Raw genomic sequence first — 19,729 nt, forward strand, 5'->3', positions numbered from 1 at the left:
AATCTACTTAGATGATACTTTTGGTGCTAATTCAATGACTAACACATATTTATTAGTATAATGAATATTGTAGTTATTGATTATTTGTTGTACTTCAATTTCTGAGTTTTTGTGCATTGTTTCTGAAATTTAATCTTGCTTGATTTTGAGCTTTGAATTGGTTATAATTTCATTTCTTTATCTCGTCTATCAGGCACTAAGTGTTTTTATATTGCAACACGTTTTATCGTTATTGAAGCACTTGCGTAATTTATTTGTTATTGTAACATATTATAAGTTGTTATTTTAACACAGATTTGTTGTTATTGTCACGCATATTTGTTGTTTTTGTAACTCCGATTTGTTGTTATTGTAACACATTTTATCGCATGACTTAGATGAATTTTGTAATTACGACACATATTTTTCTTCCCTGGAACACATAATTATTTGTTATTGTGTTATCATAACAAATATTTTCTTATATTAGAACAAATTACCTACTAATGTAATACATATTTGGTTACTGTCATTGTAACATATATTTTTTTTTTTTGGTTTAAACCATCCGGTAATCCGAACCACATTAGGCCGACTAATCCGGATTTCGGGGCGTGTCCAAGGATTACGGTATTTAAACCCCTCCCAATCGCAGTTGTGGGGGATCGATCCACAGACCTCCCTACCAAGCGCAGCCCCATGCTACCACTGCGCCAACCAACGATTGGTCATTGTAACATATATTGAGTGTTATCGTAACATATATTAAGTGTTACTTTAACATGTACTATTGTAATACATATTTGGTTACTATTACTGTAACATATGTTGAGTGTTACTGTAACACATATTGAGTGTTACTGTAATATATTACCCGATTGCCAATTAATTAATAATATAATATTTGACTGTCTTATCCTTCTTTGCATCTTAAATCATGAAGAGCTTCTCTTTTGCGAAAATGTTTTGGTCTTGTAAGGGTGCTAACTATTGTAAATGGAGTCATTTCATGACTTCGGTTCATGTTTTGATACTTAGTTTGTTGGTAATTTGGTATACCGCAAGGTACGGATAAGTATTAGATTTGTGTATATGAGTTATTAATTAGTGTCACAAAAGAAGATAAGGATACTAGTGCCATGAATATTCATGATTTACTTTTTTTGAAAGCCAATTAGCTCAAATGGTAGAGCGCAATGCTCAAAATGTGGGTTCGACTCCTATGTTGGTTATTATATACTAGTTTTACGCTAAAGAACATGATTGTTGGCTTTTTTTAGTTTGCATTAAATTCAGATAATACATGATTTTAAGGTTACAAAAGAGTCAAAATTTTAATCCTACTATGACAAGGACATGCCTTAATAGTTGTTATACACTGCTCCCTCTGAATCTCTAATTGATGCAGTGTTGTGATAGATGCTCATGGTGGCACACTCGAGTCTAAATATGATCTACTCGTCCTTAATTGGCCATGGCTTATCATTAAGGGTTCTGTATTTCTCGTGTCAACAAATTCTGGTCATTCGATTGTTACATTAACCATTTTTATGCTGATGAAGTTAGTTTGTTGTTTTGAATGCAACTAGATGTACTGGATTTGTAGACGAAGGTTGTAACACCCCCCATAGACCAAGGAGCCTTAACAAGACCTTCCCTAGCACATAAGGGCATCACCATTTCGATTGTCCGAGGACAGTAATAATCAAATGTCGATAAAAGAACAATTAAAGTTTATTACAAGTGATTAAACAAATTAAGATAACAAAGATACAACTCAGACTACTACCAGCTATGTGATCTATACTTCTGTCAAAACTCGTGAAGGACTCATCCCGCCAAGTATCCAGCTATCAACTGAAACATCACCTGCTAAGACTGACTGCTCACCATAAGGGATCACGGCAGACAACACAGAAACAACAAGAAGACAAACCACACAAGGTCACTAACTGAGGAAAGACACAACAACAGCCAACACACTACAGACACAACCAAGCACACATACAAGCCACAACTACTCCAACCAATCACCGTCACCAACTGTCCACTGGACCAGCCCTACCAGTGGGGGACCGCAGCCGTGCCCAACAAATCCCCGCTCATCATACAGAGCGATAAACCCAAGTTTCTTTAATGTGCACATCCCCTCCTGTGGTGGGTTCCACAGAGGGCGAACCAAGGGCGTGAAGCCACTCCCGCAAGTGACTCCACTCAGCCAGGGACGCGCCCCGAAGATCACAGACAGTTATACGATAATCACAATCAGCTGCACCACAATCACGTTAATCGAAACAACACAACACCAACCGATTATCACAATCTATCAATCACGTCGACACAACATTAGCCAATTCACATCAAAAGACACACTAGACACCCAACAGTACTGAGTAGGCGAACCTACCTCTAGCCAACCGCAGCAATTCCGAGTCCGACCACAAGATATCAACCAACCAATCAACACACCTATACAAGCAGTACAATCACCTATTATTATTACTACAACCCTAACTGAAACAACAACGACAATGATGATGATGATGATGACATACCTACGAATAGCATACCGGCATCAAGACCGCTACCCGACTCAAGCAACCCATCCCTACGGCACAAGCATCCTCAAAGGCTTCCATGGAAGGAACTAGGGTGAAGGGAAGAAGGAGAGACGACTTTTAGGTTTTTGGGAAGAGGCGGAAATGATTTACGATTTTACCAAAACATGATTATAAAACCCCGCTATAAAGACGCTACTCGATCGAGTAATTAACTTACTCGATCGAGTGACTCCTACTCGATCGAGCCTCCCACCTACTCGATCGAGTAGCCTTGACTAGATCGAGTACCACATACCCAACGCTTATCATGACACAAGATATCTCTCGTAAGGCTTCCTAAAGACTAAGACATGTCACTAAGATCGGTCAAAGTCAGTCAGCGGGTCCCTAAAAGGACGGGTATTACAGTCTTTCCCCCTTAAAAAGAACTTCGTCCCCGAAGTTCGACTCATCCTCTCCCGAATCGCACGACAAAGAACCAAAGTCGACACCACCATCAACCCGACACAAGTCAACAAAACTGTTTAGAAATATTATCCCACTACGTATGTCCATCAACATCATCATCGTCAACCACCTAACACACGACACACACACAATCCTCAACGAACCACTAACTTCCTTTTTGAGTTACCGAACACATACCATGCACCAATACGATCAACTCGACTATTACTTATACTACTACCTCGAATTACCCAAACATGCATCAACACAACTACGAGACTATACTTTCATTCATCACCGGTCAACCACTACCACTTACAAGACACACAACCCAACGGTTTTGTCACAAATTCACAACAACACATGTTTATGACTTACACCACATATGTTTCATCATACTCGATTACTCTGACCTTATAACACAATTCTGCTAATAACATTGAATTCTCAATTCATCATAACGAATAACTACCGAAATAAAGTATACAACATTCTATTTCATTCAACAATTATCAATTCTAACTCAATTGCACTATAACCACCATGAAGCTATCCAAAACAATCATATAAAACTATTCAAACCATCATTCACATACCTTAAAATACCACACAAATACCGGTAAATTGTTATAATTACATCATTTTTCACAAAATCGTTATAATTACATCATTTTCCTTTTGCGACATTGCTATTCCCCTCTAAAAAGGAACTTCGTCCCCGAAGTTCACCATCCAACAACTTCCCCGTTCCTCAACCCGATACAGATCATAACATATTGACATTACTCATAGACCGCAAACAACACTAATTCATACTGACATTACCTAATCTTTGACATTACACAACTACAACTCGTATAAACAGAATATCACTGAAGTTATGTTGCACATCTCAAGATATATTATTACCTGCTAGCAGCCAATTCTCCAATTATTTGTTATTCGGTCACATAAATTATGCGACAAAATTATAACATTGTAGTCTATGCGTCCAATTAAACTTGACATGGTCTAAAAAGTCATACGAATATCACCGAAAATTGTGTAAAAAGTTCACAATGCATATTCGATTCATGACAAAGCCTTTGGTACTTTCTTGTCATTACTTAAATATGACCTCATGATATAGATATATATAGATATATATGTGATTAGCATGTTGAGCAATATTCCACACATTATGTTTCCTCATTGGTTTGTTTTATCACACCGCCCAACATATACCACACAAGATTACATCCATAACTCGACCACATTCAATTACATAATCAACGGTGACTCTAAACAATGTTATTAAACACCCACAACAAGGATTAACATAAAAGTAACGAAAAATATGATGATTCAAATCATTCTTAACTCGAAAAGTCCCTGTAACAGTGACACTCGATCAAGTTGGTCAGGCACTCGATCGAGCTGGTCTTACTCGATCGAGCTCATCAGCTACTCGATCGAGTAAGTTGAGGTCAGATTACTCCCCCAATGCCATACCTGTAGTTACTCGATCGAGTGAGGGGCACTCGATCGAGTAGCCAACAGGTCAGAAATCCCCACAAGTCCAATATAAACTAAGCAATCATATAAAACTATTCAAACCATCATTCACATACCTTAAAATACCACACAAATACCGCAAAATTGTTATAATTACATCATTTTTCGCAAAATCATTATAATTACGTCATTTTCCTTTTGCGACATTACTTTGGTGAATGAAGCTACTGATTGTGTCAACTCTGTCACGTATGTGTGTATGCTCCATTTCTGTCTTACTCATGTTATACAAGTTTTGTGTTGTTGATGCCTTGGCGTTAATGTGTGTGAGTTGACGGATTATCTTCTTGTGATGGGTCATAGTCATTGGAATGTTTTGGCATCTTGAGCAGAATAACTCGTGTCTGCCAAAATGTAACTACTATTGGTTATTTATGAGAATACTTGACAATTTTACTCAAAAAAGTGTTATTTTAAGGACTAACTTGTGTTATAATAATATCTCGCTAATGTTACTCTAAGGACTAACCAGTGTTACGTTGTTGGCTTACTATTATTTAAGCGTTGATCCCGAATAATTGACAAAAAATTATCATTTGTTGTAGGGTCTTTTTAGGTGAATATTGAGGAGTCCTTGTTTTCTACTTGAACATTCTAGTTTTCTCTCGTGCCTTACTCTTGTTGAAAGCCAACTACCTCAAATGGCAGAGCATTGTGCGATGCACAAGATGTGGGTTTAACTCCCATGTTGGCTATAAAAATTAATACTAGGTGTGTTATTCTAGTTATATAAGCATGTTATTCTAATATTGAAGACATGTTATTCTAATTTGAGTTACCTATCTGATTGTTCTATAAAAAAAACAAGCCGTGTTTTATATGAAAGTAAGTGTGTGATTCCATTTACAATAAGTCTCTTCCGTCTTAAGCTTAAAATGGATAGTGCCCGTCTTAAATGAGAATTTGTGTTCCATTTATATAAATACTGAAAGTAACAGATTTTGAATAATGAAATAAATTGTTTCCTCTATACAATCTTTATTTCCTCGTCTATGTGGGACTCGAACCCACACCTTATGCCGTAGCACAATGCTCTTCCATGTTTGAGCTAATAGACGTCATAGTGTATACAAAGAATTTGGAATGACATTTGTTGGGCAGCTGGGATATACCAATAAACAGGACCAAATATAATGAGGTTTGAAGCTATTCGCCTTACTGTTATCGGCAAAACAGCAACATTATACACTATTATTTTTCAATTCTCTTTTTTGAATTGTAGTTTGTTCAAATGTCCTTTGTCAGTAGTCCGCCATTGAAGACGGAGTAAGTACTGCCAGTAATGGTTCATCAGACCGCCATCAACATTGCCTGTCATCAACATTTGGTTTCAACAGCTCCAAAGCGAGATTAAGCCTACAACAAAAATTCATATATAAATGCGATTCTTTCAAAATTGAAAAAGGCATTTGAGAACAAAAAAGTACTTTGTATCAGTTTGATTTACAAATAAGTAAAGAGCTTCATTAAATATTCCGCATTGTCTTTTATCCACCCTTTCATCAACCAACTTAGAAAAAATATTTAACACAAACAAAAAATATAGTATGATAATAAGGCACTAGCCATTAAGGGGATACTTTATGACTTTATATATGTATTACTCATATCATATACTGCATGTCCTTTTAAGGGGATTTAAGATGAAAATCTAATATCTAGGACATAGAGTTGCTCATCAAAGGCTAAAAATTAAAAGCATATTGTAGTCAATGTGGCAGGTCTCTTGCAGCTTACACCATCTTCCCTTACCCTGCACATAATCACATTGACGTCTCATTAGCAAGTTACAACGTAACAGCATGCCTCTAACTTCAGGCATTGTGGCTTACCAAGACCCGCCTCTTGATATGGGAATCTAGCTCTTTACTGTCCCGTTTGGTTTGTTCATAGGCGCCAATTTTGTCCATTTCCTGCACGACATTGCAGTGTTGCTGAGAAAAAGGCTGAACAACGCTTTCAGGTTGCCTTGTCATCATTAAGTGGAGTTGTTAGAGTGATCAATGGTGTACGTTGATATAAACACCTATATGGGATTCGAACTCATACCTTTGTGCAAAATCTTAAAGTACCATAAGTACACCAGCATAATAACAAATTTATACCGTTATTATACCACGCGTAAACCATTATTATAACAAACTATAACTGCTATTGTAACATGAGTAAACCATTATTGTATCAAAGTATAACCATTATTGTAACACGATTAAAATATGACATAAAACAAACAGAAACTCCAGATCCTCAAAGTACATATGTTACAGCATACAACACCAGAATAACACAATTACATACAACACCAGAATAAGACTAGCATTTAAGAGCCAATTGTATGTTAATAAACCTTTGATAGAAATGTGTTATACTAATTCACAACACATGTTATTCCAAATAAAATACATATGTTACAGCATTGGTTTTCGTAACACGAATTAACCGATACTGTATAATTAACAAAAATAAATACTTCACATGATTTCTTTTCTTCTTTTTAATTAATTTTCTAAAAAAAATTGCTACAAATGTAACGATTACATCATATATCACACTCAATTGCTACAACTAACAATTATTGAGTACGCAAAACATAAATTTACAAGGATTTCATAACATAGTCCTCGAACTCTACCATTCAACATCATTGTCATTGCAAATCTATGTCATTAATTACTGATTAGGATGCGATTCAATTAAATTCCTAAGCTAACTTAATTCCAACAAAATACCACTCATTTTATCACAACAATACAAAATAATCAAATCAACAACACCTAAATTTAAACACCTCAATCATATCCAACAATAAGTAAATCAAAGCATAAGATTTTGAGCGAATTATGGATTTCGGTTCATTGTTTAACCTAATTTTATTGTCATTAAATTGGAATAAACAATAAATCTAGCGATTCGTACCTGATTTCATCTCCAATGTAGGTTAATTTCAAGAGAACAGACTTTCTAGATCAACATTAGAGATTTGATCGAGCAGTCGTTGCCGTCGTTGTAAGAGTTCATAAATAATTTGTTATATGCCTGCAATTTTTAGAGAGAAAATTGGGGGAAATAGATTATTGAGAGAGAAAGTGAACTGACAAAATACATGGACAAGCGTTTTTATAACTAAAATCAGAAATGACCATCCTACCCTTAATGACGTGCGTTAATTCAAGATCGTTGGATATCCTTAATCTGACGGTTCGAGTTGGTAGAGACGGACTTTGTTGTTTAGACTTCTCGATCCTAAATCTATATATATATATATATATATATATAGAATTGGTTCAAAATGAGTCCCCTTAGATTAGATGAGTCATGAGTCCCATTATAAACCTTTGGATCAAAAAAAACTGAAGGGCTAAGATTTAGAAAAAAAAGATGAGATATAAATACAAAAAAACCTAATTCACTTCTTCACCTATTCATTCAGTCACTTTCTTCTCTCTCTCTACCTCCTCCCTCTCTCTCTAACTCCCTCATCTCCTCTCTTTTTTCGCCGCCCCTATCACGCCACACCGCCACACCGCCTCCTTCCTCTCCTCTCGCTTCCTCCTCGCACCACCCGACATCACCACTTCTCCCATCGCACCCATCATGCCGCCGGTCCCTTCACTCTTTTTTATCTTTTTCTTTTTCGGATCGCCACGCCGCGCCTCTCTCCTCTCCTCTTGTGTCTCCTCGAAACCACCCGACACCACTAATCCTCTTTCGCCACCATCGTGCCGCCTCTCTTTTTATTTTCTCGATTTGAGGAAGTTGTTGTTTGGGGTGGGTTATGTGCGCGATCGATGATATGGTGTAGGTGCGGTGGGTGTTGGTGGTTCTCCCACGCTGTTTCTCTTCTCCTTTTCTCCTTTTTTTCCTTGAGATATGAGTGTTGTGGTGTGGTGTCGGTGGTGGTCGGGAGGCGCGGAGAGTATGTCTGGGTTCTTGGGGTGATGTGGGGGTGGGTCGGGCGGTGGTCGTGGTATGTGTTGGAGGCGGTTTGTTGGTTTTTGTTTATTAAAGTGACACATCCCCATTAAAGTTTCGATACACAAGCGTTAAAGTTTCAATTCGCAAGCATTGAAGTTTCGATTCGCAAACATTAAAGTTTCATTCGTTACCATCGGAGAAGTGGAAATTTGTCGTGTGGTTGTGGGTTTTTTTTTCGGATCCGGCCGCGGATATATGGATTAAAGTTTCAAAGAAATGGACTAAAGTTTCACTGATATTGACTAAAGTTTCACTTGACACCTTGTTTATTTCACATTACATGGACTAAAGTTTCAAATGACATGGACTAAAATTACATTTCTGAGAGAATAAAGATTCATAAACCGTTAAAATTATATTACATAAATTCAAATTAGTATAAAGTTACAATCCTTAAAAAAAACATAAAGTTTCAAAAATTATGATTAAAGTTACAATCATAAAACATTAAAGTTACATTCATAAAATTACAATATTTACATAAAATTCATAAAATTTATAAATCAGTAAAATTAATTAAATTCAAATTTTTATATTAGAAATTGTCTGAAAAAATTAAAGTTTCAATTTTTAGCATTAAAGTTTCACTCGTAAAACATTAAAGTTACATTTATAAATCAGTAAAATTAAATAAATTCAAATTTTTATATTAGAAAATGGCTAAAAAAATTAAAGTTTCAATTTTTAGCATTAAAGTTTCACTCGTAAAACATTAAAGTTACATTTATAAATCAGTAAAATTAAATAAGTTCAATTTTTTATACTAGAAATTATCTAAAAAACTTAAAGTTTTAAAATTTAGCATTAAAGTTTCACTCGTAAAACACTAAAGTTACACTTAAAAATAAATTTTATATTTTAAAAATAAAATTTTGTAACATAAATTTAAATTTTTATTTATAAAATGACTTTAAATATTAAAGTTATAATTGTAAAGAATTAAAGTTACACTCATAAATTAAAGTTTCATTTATAAAACATTAAAGTTCTCATCTTAAAATTTTAAAATCTCATCCATCAATCTTAGAAGATCAATGGCTAAGATTAGGACTTAGTGGACTCACCATTTTAGGTGGACTCATTAGAACTCCCCTCTATATATATATATATATATATAGAGAGATTGGATTTGGTGATTTTGGTTCTTATGGTGAGTTGTGAGTTGGGGGAATCTCAGCCACTAGATTATATTAGAGATGAGTGGCCAAGATCAAATCTTACATGTCATATAAAACCATTGTTATTTACTTTTTTTTCTTTTTTTTCTAATGTTACTTTTTCTTTTACTTTAATTTTTTTTTTTTTTTTTTTTTTTTAACTCGTGTTATTATTCTTTTTTTTACCACTTTGATTTTTGTTTTCTCTTATATTTTTCTTTAATTTACTCATTATGTTACCTTTTTTTTTTTCTTTTTGTACCGGATTTTTTTTTACTTGAAATTTTTTTACTCTTATTTTTTTACCTCGTGTTATTATGCTATTATTGTGCTTTTTTTTACCTGGATTTTTTTTACGACTTTGATTTTTTTCTCTTTTTTTTTACCACATGTTATTGTGCTGTTAATATTATTCCGCTGTTATTGTGATGTTATTCTGCTGTTACTTTGATTTTTTTAACGACTTTGATTTTTATTTCTTTTTTTTACCACGTGTTATTGTGTTGTTATTCTACTGTTATTCTGCTGTTATTGTGATGTTATTCCGGTGTCACTTTGATTTTTTTATTACTTTGATTTTTTTTCTCTTTTTTTACCGCATGCTATTGTGCTGTTATTCCGGTGTTATTGTGATGTTATTCCGGCGCCACTGTGATTTTTTTTACGACCTTGATTTTTTTTCTTTTTTTTTTTACCACGTGTTATTGTACTGTTATTCTACTGTTATTCTGTTGTTATTGTGATGTTATTCCGGTGTCACTTTGATTTTTTTTACGACTTTTATTTTTTTTTTCTTTTTTTTATCACGTGTTATTGTGCTGTTATTCTACTGTTATTTTGTTGTTATTGTGATGTTATTCCGGTGTCACATTGATTTTTTTACTCTTTATTTTATCGCATGTTATTGTGTTGTTATTCTGATGTTATTGTAATGTTATTGCTGCCCAATAAATGACAAAAGACATCAAGTGAGTCCCATATGCCCTCCTCACGAAATACCGTTGTCACGACTTCAGATACACACAAAATTCAAAGACCAAGTATACCAAATCACCCTCCTACCTCTCTTTCACTGTGATTCTCTTTGAGACTAAAAAACGGAAGTTTGGAACAATCCGACAAAACCCAAGTCATGCAACTCGAATAGAAAGCCATACATCATACAAACGACACCAGAAAATGCTCGATTCCGGTAAAACAAGGTGATGAATTATTTCACATTTTGCCATAATATTGGGACACAATCAACCTCAACACTTCCAAACAGTGATGTATTACTTACCCGTTAGTCTTGCTGAAGACGGATTATTATTCAATCGAGGCCATGATCAAACCCCAACACCTCAGCTCAACCGTGACTGCCATGACTTGTCTAGTTCCCCTGTGGTGCCGAAATCCGACAAATAAGCACACACCAACCACCTTGGCTTATTCCCTTGTCCACCGTCAATTTAGAAGCAACTCCACGACTTCGTCACACCTCTACTATCTAGTTCTAATAAATTCCTTATCATTCATTTTCATCAAATGTCTAACCTGTGTTAGAAACGTATCTCCATCATTAGTTGTTGACAAAATTAGCCATGCTGCTTCAAATGACCCACTTATGCTATCTATACTCGTCACCTCAGAAGCACTGATCAATAATCTCGGTTCTTTTCTAAGTCCGTATCTTGGTGATATCATAGAACTTCTAGTGCTTCATCCAGACTGTGTATCGGAGTCCAACGCAAAACTGAAATCCAAGGCTGATGGGTTATGGAAGCTACATAGCAAGAAAGTTCCAGTCAGACTAGCCCTACCTGCCATTAAAAATGTTCATCCGAAACCTGTAGAGTCAGGGGATTTGAGTTGCTCAAAACTTTTGTCAGTAATACGGACAATCCGTCAGTCTCAGGCTACCACACAAACATCTATGACTTCTGTATGCCTGCTCTTGATCTGCGTAGTCAACGCCTTGTGTCACTTGGGAATATAAATGTTTGTGTCACTTGACAATCCGTCAGTCTCATAACTGCCCACAACAGTTCACCTGCAACCAAAGCAACCACCACGGTCGACAAATGCGACCTGTTCTCTTCGCCACCTACCAACTCGACTTCGCTGCACCTCCGTGACTCCGTCCCCAACAGCATCTCTCAACCGACCTGTTTTTTGAGACTAAATAATCGGAAGTTTGGATCAATCTGACAAAACCCAAGTCATGCAACCCGAATAGAAAGCCATACATCAGACAAACGACACCAGAAAATGCTCGATTCCGGTAAAAAGAATTGAGCTTCTGGCACATGATTATTACAACCATGAATTCATAAATCACAACTCTGGAATTAATGGACCCCCAATTACAAAACCTAAAAACCCCTCAATCTTTACCTAATACACCCAATTCTTGCCTACAATTAATCAGAAAAACCCTAAATTGCAAATACCAAAATTGAAAATCACAAGCATTCGTATAAATACAAAATGAAGAATCAATAAGAAGATAAATACAGTAAGAAGATACGAAGCATAAAATGAAGAAATGCGGAAAGATTTAGATCAGAACCAACCACCACAATTTCAGCCTGCTTAGAACAAAAAAATTTACGAATCTCATTGAAGTAGCTTTTTGCGCGAATTTGTATGTACAAATCGTATTCTCCATATATTTTGGGCTTTACTTGGGTTTAGAGAGAGGAAACAGTTCATCTTTAAATCATTTTGTAACACAAATCTGGTTTTTTTTTTTGGTTTGGATGTAGACAGACGACGAAGTAGAATTTTAATGGCGTTCTTTAATTTTTAGGGAAGGGAAGCACTAATTGTTTTGTGGCCGACTGTTTTGTTTTTTTTGATTAATCTTGGCCGTGTATTTTTCCTTATCTAATGGCTGAGATTTTCCAAACTCACAACTCACCATAAGAACCAAACTCACGAGATCCCGCCTATATATATATATATATATATATATATATATATATATATATATATATATATATATATATATATATATATATATATATACGGTTTTTCTAACCTATGCCCACTAAGCATAGGTTAAGAAACCCAAAAAGGAAAGTAATAAATGATATTTTTATGGGAAATTGTAATATCAATTACTTTTACTTTTATTTACAAGAAAATTCATTTATTTCTTTCTATATATAGGTTAGAAAAACCCATATATATATATATATATATATATATATATATATATATATATATATATATATATATATATATATATATATATATATATATATATATAGAGAGAGAGAGAGAGAGAGAGATGAGATCATGTAAGTCTTCCTTTTTTGGTTGAGTCCATAAGTCCTAATCTAGACCATTAGATATAGTAGATGAGTGGTGGAGATTAGATTTAAGTGGATGGCCAAGATTAAAACAAACCAAACCCTACTTCTCTCTCACATTTATCTCATTTCTCCTTCTCTCACATCTCACCCACTTTTCTCTCTCTCTCACACATTTCTCTCATAAATCCAACCGCCCACGCACCAGGCCACCACCGTCCCACCTGCACCGCCTTCGCCACCACCAAGTCGACGCCACCATCACGCCATCTTCCCTTTCTCCCTCTTCTCCTGCCGCCGCCAGCCTCCCCTCCGCCACCACGTCATTTTCTCCTCTTGTTTTTCACATCTGAAGCCGTTCTTGGTCACGCACCACCACCGCCATCTTCGCCTTCTCCCGCCTACCCACCACGTCTGCCGCCTCTCTTCCCTTCTCCTTTTTTTTCAGATCTGGATTTTCATGTTTGTTGGGGGTTTGTTGAAGGTGTCGGGTGGTGGTGGTGGTGGGGTGTTGATATCGTGGGTCGGTGGGGCTTGGGTGGTGATGTCGTGGGGTGGTAGTGGGATGTGGTTTTTTCGATTTTTTATTTTCAGTTTTTTTAGTGTCGTGTGGCCGTGTGGGGGGGGGGGGGTAGGGATGGGGATGGTGTTTGTGGTGTTGTAGTGCGTGGTGGTTCTGCCGCCTTCCTTTTTTTTCAGATTTGAAATAATAAGTGGTTGGTGGTGTTGTTGATTTTTACGGTTTGGAGGTGGTGGTGGTGGTGTTGTGGTGGTTGGGGTAGGAGGTGGTAGGATGATGGTGGTGGTGGTGGTGGTGGTGGTTGAGAAAGAAGAGTTTTTAGTATAAAGTTACACTTTTGAGAACTAAAGTTACAAATTCAAGGACTAGAGTTACCCTCGTAAGACAATAAAATTACACTTTTATTGACTAAACTTACACCTCCGGACTAAAGTTACATTCTTGAAGGACTAAAGTTACACTTGAAAGGACTAAAGTTACAACAGTAATGAATATTAATTCAAATTTTTACATACAACCCACTATACGACTAAAGTTACGACTCCAACGACTAAAGTTACACTTGAAAAGGGTAAAGTTACACTCGTAAAAGTATATAAATTCAAATTTATGCATAGAAACCACCATACGACTAAAGTTACACTTAAAACGACTAAAGTTACACCTAAAACGACTAAAGTTATACTTGTAAAATAATAAAGTTACATATATTTTTGTTAAAATTACATAAATTCAAATTTATAAACTCAAATTTTCATATACACAATGACCTTAAAACCTAAAAATTTCACTCATAAATCAATAAATGACTAAAGTTACGCTAATAAAGAAGTAAAGTTACACTCAGAAAATGATTGGCTAAGAATAGGACTTAGGGACTCAACCAAAATTAGAGACTCATCTGAACCTATCTCTCTCTCTCTCTCTCTCTCTCTCTCTCTATATATATATATATATATATATATATATATATTTAGGATTCGGTGAGAACGATCACTCGGTGAGAACGGTGAGAACGACCTTTAATTATAACTTTCACGCACCCCCCGCTACAACAAACTTTCATTTCTCCCAAAGTCAAGTGTGACAGCCATGTCATCTTAAAGTCAAAACACATTTATTAACAACAAACATATCCCAAACTCATGGTCGTCCACCATCACCGTTAGAGGCCGGCGACCACCACGATCAGCAGCCACCATCAGCACCAGCCAACGCCGACAAACAGCACAACCACCACCAGTCACCGGCGACCTCTTATATCCCTGTCTCTGTCGCTGCTAAGAAGGTAATCGTCGCTCTGTCGTTGTTCTCACAATCGCTCTATCACCGTTCCCACGTCAACATCCACATCCATTAATACCATCTACCGGCGATGGTGCTTTACTTCTGCTGGTAATCCAGAGGGGATTAAGCATAACAATTCTAGAATCTTTGGTCGAATTTTTGAACGATAGCAAGTCGTCGGCAACAACAGCCCCGTCGTTGGGTTCCCGTCGATCTATTTCAATGTACCTGCACTAATGTTTGACGTATCTAACTACTATTTTATTGTATCTTAACATAGTTACACAAAATTACTTACTAGGTACATTAAAATTGATTTGAGGTACATCAATTTAGAAACTAGATACATTAATTTCTTGTAGAGCAAATTGATTTTGTATAAAGTACTAAAAGTAGCCGTACAAAAATTTAAGCAGAAGTTCATAAAAGTGATTGCCCAGATGTTCTTGTCGGCGATGACGCGACGTCTTCGTCTTCCTATTTTCTCCTTCTTTTCTGATTGCTTTATATGGAGAGATGGTGCGGGGGTCGCCGTGACGAGAGGTTCCATGGAATCGTTGCTCGCCGACGATAGCAACATGCGAGCTGATTAGAGGATGAGTACGTGTTGATGAAATGGATTTGAGATACAAGGGTTTTGGTTGGAATTTGATGACGCCGACGCCGGCCAGGTGATGACCGACCTCCGACAATGGCAACCCCATATGTCGGAATGATGGGCTTATGACTCATATCAGTGAATGTGTACGATGATTGGGATGATTGGGAGTTTTTTAATTAAATTTGCAGGGGTATTGACTTACTGTGAGATAAATAGTAGGTAAACGTGGGTTGTTGATTTTAAAAATCTAAGGGAGGAGAGTTGTTCTCACCGAGTGGTCATTCTCACCAAATCTTGACTATATATATATATATATATATATATATATATATATAAGGGTGGGGTCACGTGCGAACTAAAGTACGGTGCGAACCGTACGAACTAACTTAAAATTGTGAGACTTGTAAATAAGCAAGGTCAAACTTATACATCCAAACATACTAGACTTCTTATACCCCGTCACTTTCACACCCACCTGGCCACCTCCAAATATCTCCTACTCACCCATACAGCATATTTTCGCCGGCGACCACTGGAGATCCGGCTAGACTTCGTCACCGACATATCCTCATCAAGAATGGCGGTGCAGATCTGGTTGACCACCGTTTGAACTCTTTGTATCCCATCCACCAACAATAGTCATCGACCATTGTCTCGGAGAAAAGAACGCCGACAATCGGTACACTCTTCTCTCTCTCTCTCTCTCTCTCAGTCCTTTATTTCTTCTTACCATCATTATTACATTTTAAGATGGCCATTAATGGAATTGAATCGATTAATTTTAAATTGAAATCGAGATTGAAATTATAACAGGGGCGTATAGATGTTATGAGGTTCATTTTTAGGGTTCAATCAAATGTAGAGGAGAAGCACGAGGTGGGGCTTGGTGGCTCGATTCTAGGCTGCTGGTGGATGAAGCTCGGCAGTTGTAACTCGATTTGGTATTGTGCTGAGATGCAGGTGGTGCACGACGGTTGTAGTCCGAGATAATGCCTATGACGCTGGGTTGTTCGATGGTGGTCGAAGGAATGTAGCGGAGGTGCAGACCAGAGGAGTGCAAGGGTGTGAGTTCGGAGATGGAGGCGATGTTGCTGCTGATTTGTTCAATTGAGGCGGGAGCGGAGTAAATGAATTGGTTGAGGGCTCCCAGTTTTTCATGATTTGCTCCAGAGATAAGCTAAGTGAGCATCTATCTCTACATGCTGATTGTGGACAAGGCCCTCGGGAACTGCGTCCGCGGGATCCACACTAGGCATAATCGACTCGAGGTTCTTTCGAATCGAATTAAGACATATTAGAGTCGCCACCAAGTTTTTTGGGAACTTGGAACCGTTCAAGTCAACTTTACACCTTTCATCGAAAAGCATAAAGCCAATCGATTACGAGTGATTAAAGATAAAGACTTGTACCCTATATCACTCGATTTGAATGACTCTCGTAATCCAATGGTATTTAGACGGATCCACAAACCATAGATCTTGAGTAAGGGGTGAGGGTACGTGTTGGGAAGCCCATAAGGACACCCAACCCCGCCCGTCGATAACGGCCTCTACTAAGTCAAGTGTCGGATTTCAAACAAGGTCATAGCTACTACGATGTATGATATGCAAACGTTGTTTTAACCCTATCATGTGACAACAATTTCTATGTCGTTTTAGATGCAACTAAACTAACTTTGTCAAAGTTGTAATTTAGCATGTGGGTTGATTGATCTAACAACATGTAAAGCAAACAAACAAGGCTTAAGGGGGAATGGGGAGCGTTGGGATCTACCTATTACAAACCAGGCATTTCATGCCGACGCAACGATAAATAAATTACAACTCGATCTAATTACAATTGCTACATACGACTCAAAACACGACACAAAACACACGGCCATTGGGCCTTGAAAACCGTGCACATGAGGGTGGCCCACGGCTCACATGACCCACGGTCCTTGGGTCACTCCTCGTAATGCGTGCTCGCGCTTAATCTCATCGAATTAGACATAAGGCTACGCACCAAAGCATGCATTAGCATAAACCGGGCCATGTTGCTTTAAACAACATGCGGTTTACTACGCTCCTACAAGCATTGGAGAACAACCGTCTAACCAAACAAGACTAAGGTTTTTAGAAATCATTTGACTCGATAAAAAGAAAACAAACTTGAAAGATTACAACTCGATAAACCAACGATAAATTACAAACAATGAAACAACGAGAAAACAAACGGTATAAAAACAAAACGAGAAAGGCAAGACACACGGCCACCTCACGGCCTAAAGCCACGGCCCAAACCAACGGCCAAGATAAGGTCAACCTAGTTCCTAAGTTAGATTCATTGGTTAGATCGAATGATTGCGAAAAGGGATAGGAAACAAGTTAGAAAACGAGTTAAAAACGATGTTGATTGATTGTCGCATGAGGGTGCATTCTACACGGCCTAAAGGGTCTAATTAGGTCAAATTCGCTAATTAATTTAACTCATCGAGTGTCAATAAGAAGGTGCTAATCACGCACTCTTATACTAGCGAGAAATTAGGTGAAAGAGAGAGATGCATTCAATTAATTACAGAATCGTCGATTGATTTTATAACTTACGTCGAAGCCACCTATCGTGTCTAATTAGGTTATTAAATTAAATTAAAGTCATCTAAATACGTCATAGGTTAACAATCAGAGGTTAAACTAACATGCAACGGGTCCTAGGGTCTATCGATTTGGCCGAAACAAAAGGGGGTCGAAAACGAAGAACAAAGTTAGATAATTGTTTTATTTATGCCCTACTTTGAACACGAGGATATGTAAATGAGACGGGGGTGTACGACCGACAGAAGGAGCGGTTTCTTTTCCCATCTCAAGTCAACGCGGGTGTTCATGGTGGTACTTTAACTCATACTCGGACTAACTAGTTTCATAGTTAATTAAAACAAACGATGAACAAAACGAAAACAAACAAAAAACAAACTATAAAAAAAGCATAAAAAAAACGAAATAAAAAGAGAAAAGAGAAGGGGATTTGATGCACCCTCAACCTACATGTATCGTTGACACCGTCTTGGGTCGTAATCGATGGTAGATTTTATCTCGAGAGGCCGTCGTCGACGAAAAATAAAGCAAACACGCGTTTTGGAAAGTTTCTGGACAGCGATTTTAAAACAGTGATATCTCCCTCGTTTCACGACGAAAATTCGATTCGAAAGATGTTTTGGAAACTAGAAAGAGAGGAGAACAAGGATCTTAAAGCAACCCCTGCTCGATTTGGGTTATTGGGCACGAAAAACGAGCACAAACAGAACTGGATAGACAAGAGTAAACCGCGAAAACAGAGTGTTATTTCACTCTGTTTTTCGAGGGATATCGTGTACTCTCAAGGGCAATTTGGCTCGTAAATCTTTGTCTAATGTGTAGATGGATGTTATGTGGTTAATTAGGAAGAAGAAACTCGAATTTTTATGGAGTTTTGATGGAGGAACGAAAGGGTTTTCGAAGGAGACACACAAACAGTTTCAGTTTGTGTGCCGGTTTTGGTTAGGGTTTTTGAAGGATGTTTAGGGTTTGTTTCTGAGGTTTAAAGCTTGTATGTGATGCTTGGATGTATGGAGGACTTAGAGTAATGAATGTATGGTGAAGGGGTGGTATTTATAAGGAGTTAAAATAGGTTAAAAGAGAGGGAGGGCAAAACGGGCTTGCTGAACATAGCTGCTGTCCAGCAGCTTTTGGGGGGGTTTCTAGGGTTCGTTTTTGGGGTTTTCTTGGTGATTAAGCTAGGATAATATGGGTAGGATACTAGGGTATGGGTTAGGGTTAATGGGTACGGGTCTTGGTAGTGTTTGGAGCGGGTTTGGGCTCGAGAATTGGCTCGCAAAAACAGGGGGCTCGGTTTATGCGTGGGCTGCTTGTGAGGGGTTTGGGACGAGGATTTGGGCTGCTTGTGAGGGGGTTCGAACATGGGTTGATGGGTATTAGTCTAGGTGGGTTAATGTACTCGAGATTCGTGCCAATTCGCAAAGGAAACGGGCTTAAAAACCGAGCTAAAATCGAGCTCAAAACACACGGTTAAAAACGAGTTCTTCGCTTTTAAAATCGATTTTTCAAATCAATTAATAAATTAAAATAAATGACTTTTCAAATCAAATATACTCATAAAATGATTTTTCAAATCAATTATTTATTTTATTTTCAATAAAATAAACTTGGGAAAATAAATTCAAAATAAAATGAAATAAATTGAATTTACCTAAAAAACCATAATTTAAATATCATTCAAATTAACAAAATGAACTCACTAAAAAACATTAAATTAAATATCATTTAAAATAATAAAATGAATTCCCTTTAAAAAAACATTAATTTAAAATATCATTT

At 37.0% G+C, this 19,729-nt stretch overlaps 1 long non-coding RNA gene across 1 annotated transcript; it reads right to left on the minus strand.

The window, feature by feature from the left end:
* Window positions 1-5,599: 5,599 nt before the first annotated feature.
* Window positions 5,600-7,612, minus strand: LOC141640121 (uncharacterized). The gene is made up of 3 exons (XR_012542863.1): window positions 7,458-7,612; window positions 6,374-6,454; window positions 5,600-6,294 (listed from the first exon to the last, which is right to left on the minus strand). It is a non-coding gene; the product is annotated as an uncharacterized LOC141640121 (long non-coding RNA).
* Between the last annotated feature and the right edge of the window lie 12,117 nt (window positions 7,613-19,729).

This window comes from Silene latifolia, unplaced genomic scaffold (genome assembly GCF_048544455.1).
Source record: "Silene latifolia isolate original U9 population unplaced genomic scaffold, ASM4854445v1 scaffold_712, whole genome shotgun sequence".
Taxonomy (NCBI): domain Eukaryota; kingdom Viridiplantae; phylum Streptophyta; class Magnoliopsida; order Caryophyllales; family Caryophyllaceae; genus Silene; species Silene latifolia.